Raw genomic sequence first — 10,843 nt, 5'->3', positions numbered from 1 at the left:
CATTATATTGGCTGGGGTGGATGCAAGATTTGTTTGTGATCATCGTGAAACTGTTGTTTTTGAGTCTATAAAAGATTAGCTTTTTCTTGATGAAGGAATGATGGATCCTTTTCTCCATTCATTCTCACTTCTGCAATGGGTTTGGAATTTGTTTGATCAGATTAGTGCTAGGTTAAGTATTTACTATGAATATTGTCATGGACTTGGACTTCTTCCAAAGAACCGTGCGGCACTTGATCACTCCTTACTTGATCAAGTCAACAAAACTCCTTCCTTTGCCTTGGATTTCCTACCGAAGAGCCAGAGGAACTTAACTTTGATTAAGGCTTGGAAGAGAACTTACCAAGGAAGCTTGGAGACTTGGAAAACTCAGTATTTTCTTTTGAAGGCTTCAAGATTACAACTTCACTTCTTGATGTCCCCAAAGGCAAGACCTTAGGGGTAATTATAGCACTCCTCCTCCTCAATGGACAGTGGGGATCGATTTGATCCAATGGCTATAAATGAGACTCTAGAGAACTCCAAAAAATATCAAAGCGCTTATAAGGTTCTCCCATGTCCTAGAATTCTCTATCTTTTTCTAGGCTCATGGAGAGAACTCTAGAATGACCCACACTTTTCTATATCATTCTATATACAACGTTACATAGCAAGACTTCAAAAACTTTTCTGAGTATGGGGAGGAACCTTCCTTGAAGTTGCTTTGATTGAGCCATGTCGTGGGCGTGTGACAATATGTGCAAGAATTTGATGTGTTTATAGAACCGGAAGTGTGATTTGCTTTTGATTTTCGTAAAATTTTTATTTCTTTAATTATCAAAATGTGTTCTTTTTGTTATGTGTATTTGTCCCATTTAATAATGTTGTATAATTTTTTAATAATATTTTAGTACAAAATACCACATCAACCGAAACAAATGACGAACATAATGATCGGTACCCAGGTGGACTAAATTGACCTAATTGAAAAGCCGAAGGAATGAAATTAGATTAAAATAAAGTAGCAGGAGTTTAAAAGATAGATTCATATAAGTACAACAACTATTTATGATATTACACCTTTTTGTTATTAATATTTTATTTACGAAAATACTATGTCAACTTGAACAAACAACAAAAGTAGAATGACTAAATGACTTAAATTTTAATGTAGAACTAAATAGGCAGAGTGACAACTAAACAATGACTATCCAGAGGATTACACTATAAATCTATCATTTTCATTACAAGAGTCTAAAATTGACTTTATTTTTGTTTTACACTAAAAGATTTATTCTAAAAAATTTGGACTACATTTAAATTTTAATTGAATGAAATGATGGTAACTTCCACTAATTTTATATTTATCACATAGAACACTCGAGAAGGACATGAGAGACCGAATCAACCCTTCCCCCAAACCCTCTGCTTTTTCCACAAGACTTAAGACTTAAAAAGTGATGTTGAACTTCCACTAATTTACTTTCCAGAGTTGAGCTGGAAAAAATCTTGCTTAAAAGACTTTGCATCATGAAAATACATTGTTTGTGAAGACCTAAATAGAGACCTTTCAATTTTTTTTTCTTTTTTCCTTTTTTATTTTTCAAAAGAAATCCAAGGCTGACAAAGGTCAAAATTAGCAGCAGGTCTTCTACGCCAACAACGAATGAAACATATGTATATATAACAAAAAAAATAATTATATATTCATATTCATCGTACATATATATACAGTGGCAGAACCAAGAGTCCGAGAGCTAAAAGCAAAGCATAAACAAAAATTAACAAAACAATTATCTCAAATAAAAACTGTACTAGAAAAAATATAAACTACAATTTGAATGCCGCCATCATCGGTGCCGACCATGAGAAGTGTGTAACTAAGAGAAGCCAATGCATCTCACTAGTCTTCATTTTTTTGAAAATGCTATAGAATCAATTCTTTTGATATAGACAACCAAATTATCATTCATTCACTTCAAGATACACCTTTTTTTTTTTTTGAAGAAAGAACCCCAACCAAAGGACTGATTTATTAAAAGAAACTAAAAACAAAAGGTTAAACTTGACCAAAGAGAAGAACTGGGACTAGACTGGTAATTAAAATACAAAACCCGAATCAATAAAGGACTTCATCATCCAATGAGGAAGATCTCGATCGAATAAGAAAAGATTGAGCGATGAATAGCTGAAACCGAACACCGCAATCCTGTTAGCAGGGACCATCCAAGAGCCAGGGATCGTATGAATTTTGGGATTGCCATGTATACTGAGCAGGGATTGCAGGTTGGTGATCAGGTTGTTGAAGCGCCAAGTTGTGGTTGGGTTCGGATTCGTGATGAGTTCACCGGTTGATATATTTTGGTTAAAGATATGGTGGATAGTAATGCTATTGTCGAGTGCAACAAGGAGGGCAGTTTCCAACACTAGCAGGTTGTTTGGAGAGATGTCAGTAGAGGGTTGAGAGTAGTAACCTGCAATGGAGACAGTATAATTAGATTTGGAAAAGAAGAAGCCGATTGCACTTACCTTGGTGCATTGATTGAAGCAAGTGTGATTGAAGAGGAATTGGCCATCTGCATTGGAGAAATTATTTAGGATGAGCCGCTACCCGAGATGTCTCTTATCACAATTAAAATGATCCTGAACATGAGCAAGGGCTCTGTGGGCAATAACTGGGTAATTATGATTGACATTTCTAAAGATTGCATCACAGCGAGATTTCCATATAAACCAGGCAGTTGTAGTGATAACAGAAATGATGTACATAGAGTAATTGCTATCAGTAATCCAAGCTCCAGATTTAAACCCAAAGGGGAAGGATATATGAGTGCCAATTTTGGTGCAGAGCTGAGACCAAATAGATGAAACTTTAGAGCAATAGCAGAATAGATGGTTAATGGATTCTTGAGATAGGCCACAAAAAATGCAAGGTTTATCTGGGCCCATGTTCATACGAAACAAAAAAAGTCAGTAGTGGACAAACGACCATGAAGAAGGAGCCAGAGGAAGTGTTCAACTCGGGGAGTAGTGTATATGCGCCAAATTTGGTTCCAACCTTGCCATTCAACATTGCAAGAGGAGATGTGATTAAGGTGATGGTAGACCGCAAAAGAAATTTTGTTATTACTAGATTTGGGATTCCATATCCAGTGATTTTCCAAGGTAGTGTCAATAGAGCCAGATTTCAGAGAGTCTAAATCAAAGCTGGATCCAAAAATATGGCTCAAATTTTCACTATTCCAAAAATCACCCCGAATAAGATCAGAAAAAGGAATTTGATCCACCTCTTCGCTCATATTGATAAATGTGGGTTTAAGAGCAATTGGGACATCAAAGCACCAGGGATCCCAGAGGAAAGAAGTGTTGAGAGAATTAACAGAGTTTATGCGACAATAAGGTTTGATATGAACAACAGAGCTATATAAACCACAAAAAAAAACAAGAACATTTGGCAGGAGTAGGGTCCTTCTAGAAATTAATTTTGCCATACTTCAACAGTAAAATATCAACCCAAATAACATTCTCATTATTTAAGTACTTAAATATGTGTTTAGCCATAAGAGAATGTTTAACAATGGAAATGTTTCTGACAATAAGACCCCCCTCAGGCTTACCTTCATTGATAATACTCCAACTCACATTATGGATGCCCTTTCCATTGCCCGATCTACTCTAAAAGAACTTTCTCACAACTTTGGTGATCTTAGAGAGAATGGATTTAGGAATTGAGTAAACAGAGAGAGCATAAGTAGGGATAGAAAGAAGGGTAGAGTTGATCAGGATTGTTTTGGCAGCTATAGAAAGAGAGCAATTACTCCATCTATTGCAAGTGCAGTGAATTTTATCAACCATAGGCTTAAAAGAATTTGTGGCAATTTTCCTATGGGAAATCAAGATACCCATGTACTTGAAGGGATAGGACGCAGGAGTTAGATTAAGGATAGAGCAGATTCTATTCAAGATATACTTATTGCACCAAGAAGGAAAGAAGATTTGCGATTTAGCAAAATTAGGCAGCTGCCCAAAGAGATAAGTATATTTGGCAAGACAAAGGTTGATGTTCCAGGCAGCTTTTCTGGTAGCTGAGGTAACTAGGATGAGATCATCTGCATACATCAAGTGGTTGAAATCATGGGTCAAATTTGAATTAAATCTAGGAATCAATCTATTGTTAAGGCCATGGTTAAGCATGGAGGTAAGGATTTGAGAAACTATAATAAAAAGATAAGAGGAGATGGGGTCTCCTTGATGAATTCCCCTGGAAGAAGAGAACTGGGGGAAAGGGTTGCCATTAATAATCAGAGAGAAAGGGCTAGAGTTAAGACAAGTCTGAATCCAGGAAATCCTTGGGGTGCTGTTGGTGTCATTTTCTATGGCATGGACAACCTCTTGGACAGCAATAATATTATCGAACAGACAACGACTAGAAACAAAACCCGCTTATTCTCGACCAATCAAAGAAGGGAGAACAAGCTTTAAATGCTTAGCTAGAATTTTAGAAATAATTTTGAAACAGACGTTGCAAAGAGAGATTGGCCTGAAATCCAAAATAAACTTGGGTTTATCCTTATTGGGATTAAGAACAATGTATGTTTTACCCCAAGAGGATGACAAAACATAGTGGTCAAAGAAGAAACGAATGGCAGAGTAAAGTTGATCCCCAATAACAGACCAGAAATTGCGAAAAAACTCGACATTAAAACCGTCTGGACCAGGGGACTTACCTGTGGGAAGATCATAGATGGTACAATAAACTTCCTCTTTAGTGACCGCTCGAATGAGATTGGCTGCATCAGCATCGAAAATATGGGGGAGATCCCTAGGAAGAGCGTTGATAATGTCTACTAGACGAGCAGGGAGGGAAGTCCAGAGATCCTTATAGTAAATGAGAAACGCATTCTCAATGCCCGCATGATTAGAATGAACATTACCATTAGGATCAACCACCTGGGAGATAGTATTAACCAGCGAGTGAATGCAAGTGGTAGAATGGAAAAAGCTAGTATTCTTGTCACCATCCTTAACCCATGTCAAGTGAGCGGGTTGAGCCCAATTGATGTTACATTGAGGCTGAAGAGCAACTAACTTAGCGTAGTGGGCCATAAGGAGGGACTGAGAATTCGAGCTAAAATCGGAAACCTCTAGGGGACTGATGCAAGCTTCAGTGTCTAATAAGGAAGATTCAATCTTATTGACACCCAACCGACGCCATTGTAAAAGATTAAAAGGAGTATGGGAGAGTAAGTGCGAGAAAGCTTTCATGGGATTAACATGGGGGATGTGATTCCAGGCTTCATGAACCACATTATGGCAACACAAAAAATTAAACCAGTAGTTCTCGAAACGAAAAATGCTTTTCTTATGAATAGGAAGAGAGGAGGAGGAGAGGAGAAGAGGGGAGTGATCTGAGAAAGAACGAATGAGATGCTTTAAATTATTAGTTTTAAAAAGATTAGTCCACGCCAGGTTAATAAGACAACGATCTAGTCTAGCCCACCGGCGGGCCAAACCAGATTGATTGTTGCACCAAGTGAAAGGAGGGCTCAATAAGTTTAAATCAATCAAATTATTGTTTTTGACAAAATCAAGAAAAAACTGGGCCTTACAATCATAGTACGCAAAAGAGCCCCCCTATGATCATTCTTGTAGAGAACGAAGTTGAAATCTCCCAAGACAAGCCAGGGGAGACACAAGGAGGTAATTTTGGAAAGCTCTTTCCAAAGAAAACATTGGTTGCGGAACTAGGAAGAATTGTAAATCACAGAAACAAGAAAACTATTAGTGGAGTCAGAGGAAATAATAAAATGAAGAGCTCTTCTAGAAACAGCAACTAGTGTAACCTGACCAATAGATTTATTCCAGAGAACCATGATGCCACCGGAAAACCCATCCACTAGGATAGCAGCACAATCACAAGATCTAGGGATCCTTTTGCAAAATCGATCCACCCGGTCTGAGTTAGCTCTAGTTTCAACAAGGCAAACCAACATAGGTTTGAAGGTACGGATGACACGGAAGACTTGAGAGGAAGTGTCTCGCGCCGAGATACCCCTACAGTTCCAACAAATAATATTAGCTATATTCATGGAGAAACTCAAGAAAGCAAAGAGTAAAAGGAGAACTCCCTAAATCAAGGGTGATTAACAAAAACGGAAGGAAATACTTGAACCGGAACCAGGATCTCCAGGTTCAAGTCTCCCTTTCTTCTGGGATAAATCAGCAATGTGTGCTCCTTTTTTGATGAGGGTGTCCCTCCTCGCTTCGTCTTGATACTGAACGAGGGTCATAGAATCATCAGGACCATCATCCACTGACATTTCATCATCATCATCATCATCATCATCATCCATATAATCATCATCTTCACTCTTGTCCTCCTTCATGTCTCCTTCATCAAGGGCATCAATGACCCTGTTCACGACAGACATATGAGAACAGGGGTCCTTGGTTGAAGGGGATGAAGAAGGGGTCAGTAGAGAGGACCGAAGGATAGGTGGAGGTGACTTTGAACAGGTGGGAAGGGCTGTTATACCAATAGCTGGGGTTCTGTGTGTGGGAGTGATGTGATTGGGGGGGGGCTGGTGGGCAAGGCTGGAGTGCTTTGATTGGGAAGAAAGGGCGGTGTGGGTGAAACAAATTAAATGGGAAGAGAGGGCGGCAAGATTGGAGTGATGTGATTGGGAGGAGTAGGCGGCAAAGTTGGCGGGGAGATAAGGTCAGAGCCTTGGGAAGTGCTCAAATCTGAAGATTATCAGACTGGGCAAAAGTAACAGGTGGGCTAGGATTTGATTGATCGAGAGTTGTAAGCGACTTCTCAGCAATAGAGTGGACAGAGTGAGTGGCATGGGGATGAGCGAACCACCCTCGACCGAGGCTGCTCATGCCGCCACGTATGCTGCGAGAGTCGATGCCTCGGGATTGCCATTCTCAGAAGTCGGGCCGACTACAGTGCTCTGGGTCACGAGGTTGGCACGTGTGCCGCCTCCGCAACCCCGAGAACCGCCTCTTTGCTGGGAAACTAAGAGCCAGGGGCCAAAGTCCGTCTCCGGAGGAGATGAGGCTGCCTTCTCAGATTCTTTGATAAGTGCTTGTGTGATATGAATGTGAAGCATTCTTTCCTTATGTTGAGCATTACTTTTCTCGGGTTTTTACACTAATATGTGTGTTTTTTATGTTACTTTCGTGCAGGTAGGGTTGTGAGGCCGAGTATGAAGGAAAGAAACTAATGTGGATCATAATGCACTGATTTTGGAGGAAATCTTGCTAAGGTTCAAACGCGAAGATATAGGTCGGGTGTGAGATGCTAGAGTGTGTGCCAACCTCCTCGTATTTGAGTTAGCACAACCATTTAGAGGGGCACAAGGGCAGTCACACTCAAGCATTCCGACTTATGCACATAGAACAAGATCTCCACCAACTTGTCCGTCATTAAAGAAGCAAAGCGATCCACGATGTGAACGTGTGCCCGTTTGCGTCACCTCGATGAAAGTATGGACTCGGGAAGTATTTTACGCCAGGTACTGTAGCAGAGCAACGTAGCAAAATACTGTAGCAGCACTGTTCACAACCGGCCGAAAATCATAATTCCAGAGATTCCACACGGGCGTGTGGAAATTACCCACATCCGTGTGGAAATTCCACATGGGCGTGTGAAAAATCCACAAGACCGTGTGGATGCCCGATTCCAGCCCTATTTAAAGCCGATTTCAGCCCCGATTTCAGGATTCGTTTCTCCATCTCTTCCCCAACTTGAGAGAGGATTTCGGCTAGGGTTTTGAGAGGTATTGGCTAAGGTTTTAGAGAGGTTCTACAGCTCCGACATTATCATTCCTTTGGAAGAAGGTTGGTAGGGGAGCTTCCGTCGAGGCGTATCCTATACCGGACAAGGGAATCCTTGGACGACGATTAGAGGACTTTCCACAAGACCATCGACACGACTATCGAGGGGGTTTCTCTATGGATTTATTGCTTTTACATTCTATTTCTTTGATTGTACTTAGCTCCATGGAGAGCTAAACCCCTAGTGGGTACTTGGGTAGTTGTGAACCCTAGGATGTATTTGTTTCATTGAATCTCTTTATTATGCTTTCAATTAATTGATGTTTGTTGTGAGTTCCAACCTTGAATGCTTGATTGTATGAACATTTCCCCTAGAGTGACACTAGGGTTGAGAGTTCTTGTTGGTAACCTTGTGAGTGAGTGACACACCACGAGCGTTAGACAAAGCTAGGTTGGAGAGGGTTGAGAGGGTGAGTTGAGAGGTACAGGAGTGTCCCCTTTGCCCTCCGGCGTGATAGATTCTACCTCTATTCCTCGAGTTCTTTACGGCCATAATAGAGTGAATGGTCTAAGGGATGACCCTCCGTTAGGGCTTAATTGCGCGTGCAACCGAGTGAAGCGTTGAGGTGATATTAGTATCTAGGGCTTAATCGTGGTTAGGGACCTTCCACCTGGACCAAAGGGTTAGGTCTATAATTAGGAAGAGATTTATCACTTGGAATCCCTAGAGCTCATTGCAACTCTATTCGAGTGCGAGGTTGAGAGGTTATCTAATCTCTCCTCCGGGACATGTATAGAGTTAGGCATAGTTGACCTTAGATTTGGGACTATGTATTTAAGGATTTCCACGACTCACCATTGCATTGATTAGGAAGCATAATAGAGGGTTCTTTCACTTGAAACAATTGTCCTAGGTGGAGCATTATCCGAGTGCCCCATCTTTATCGATTGCCTTACCTCCTCCTTTACTCGTGCTCTCTTACTTGTTGTTTTTACTTTTGAGAATTGAATCATTGTCACACTTATCACTACTGATTTTTCACATAGCTAAGAAGCATATTAAGTGTTTTTATTCCCTACTCCCTGTGGATTCGATACCCGCTCATCCGGGATTATTACTTCGACAAATCCGTGCACTTGTGGGATATACGCAAGGGGATCTTGTCATTCTTCCATTGGGGAGTGATCAGGATGGTGAGCAATGTCATCCATGCTTTGATCTTCGACAGGTGGACCCGAGGAAGAGCCAACCACCGTCTGCCACCAAGGGCGAAGAGGCGGATGGTGTCTATCAGTTCCAGAAGTCGTCGATCGAGAGCATGAGTTACTACCATGGCCGATCATCCCACAGTTATAGCAGAAAGTTGGCAAGCGTTCATACATAACAACTACGAAGACCCGGTGAACATCATCTCCGATCTAGAACCCTCGATTGAGGGGCTTAGATAGATCAATCTCCACACAAACTCTAACGAACTTGGATCCAATTAGTGAGATTGTGAGATCATCTGCTTTGAGGAGAGTACCCAATTGGCTGGTGATAGTTTCAAGTGTTTCGCCATCCCAGAACTCTACAGGGAGATTATGTAACTAAACTCAAATAGTAGCAGTGTTTAGCTTAGCAAATGTAGGTTCAAAAAATGGCTTCCATGGGGACAGTTGGAAAATTATTCCATTCACAAACCAAGGGCCATCCAGAAGAAGATGTTGCATAGTTTGTTGTGAGGAACAGCGAATTAGCATGAATCCATTCGGTAAATCAGAGATGAAAACCTCTACAAAGTTAGACCATTTAGCAAGCAGGTCATCCTTAACTTGAGCGAATGGGGAAGGTTTGCAGAAGAATTTTTTGTAAAGGGCATATTGGAAGCGCATGCGAGCTCTGTTGATAGCATCATCATCAAGCCAAATGAAATCAGTAGTTGTTTCCTTAATTTTATTGAGGATGTGAGCATTGTGGAGGGAAGAGTTATCAGAGGACTGTCGGAGGGAGGAAGCGATTTGCGCCCATGATATTGGCTGTGGCAGGGAAGATGTGGGGGCTGATTGCCGGTCCCCGCTTGCCATAGCAAGGGAAACGACCAAAGTTTAGAGCAAGGGAAAGGTTTAGAGCAAGGGAACAGAGTGACCATTAGCTATGACCAGTGCTCTAAATGTTCCATTTTAAGATACACTTGGCAAACTCTCTGGCTCCACATCGAAATTTTTACAATTAAGAAGATTTTAAGGCAAATATCATATATAAAATACAATGGAAAAACAATATGATCAAATAACTTTTACAATGGAAACAATTGTATACCTTGAATTTTAAAGGTCTTATAAACATTTATTGCACAAACAAATAAATACAATTAAATTTTTTTCAATTATTAATGTCATAAGTAATATAAACAAAATCTTAAATATAATAAAAAATTAAATTGGTAATTTGAAATACTCTGAGAGCATATTATACATCTAATTTAATATTAAATATAAATATTATTATATTATTATAAGTTCATAACAACTGTTATATACTTGTATCGCAGGATTTGAACAAGTCCGGGTAAAAATCCCATGATCCTTGACCAAGCCCAATAGGCAATTCATGTATGTACAACTAAATTTCTTATTTGTAACCTCTAAACAAAACATATTATCACATTTATTTAATTAAAAAACAACCATAAAAAAAATTTTGATTGTTTGAGACTAGACTCACTAGAGCCGTTTCTAGGGGGCTTCATCCCTTTCACCCCTTTGGTACCGCCTCTATATATATATATATATATATATGAAAATAAATCATCTGCGGACGTTCGGATGAGCACAGTGCTTATTAATGGGCTACAATGAGACCTAATGGATGGTTAATTGGGTTTATTAGTTTAGTTTTGGTTTATAGAAAGGTTGTTGTTGGTCTAGGAGAAATAGGGTTGGACGGTTCAGATTTGTTCAGTAACTGTGCATAAATTGATTAAACAGTTCAGATCAAATTACTGTGCATCACATTTTTTTACTGTGCTACTATTTATAATCACAGTATTACTATTTATCAAACAGTGATTAACCGTTGGATCGAAATCCAACAATTGAT

This window comes from Dioscorea cayenensis, chromosome 17 (assembly GCF_009730915.1).
Source record: "Dioscorea cayenensis subsp. rotundata cultivar TDr96_F1 chromosome 17, TDr96_F1_v2_PseudoChromosome.rev07_lg8_w22 25.fasta, whole genome shotgun sequence".
Classification (NCBI taxonomy): Eukaryota; Viridiplantae; Streptophyta; class Magnoliopsida; order Dioscoreales; family Dioscoreaceae; genus Dioscorea; species Dioscorea cayenensis.
The sequence above is the reverse complement of the archived record's forward strand: the minus strand, read 5'-3'. Positions refer to the sequence as shown.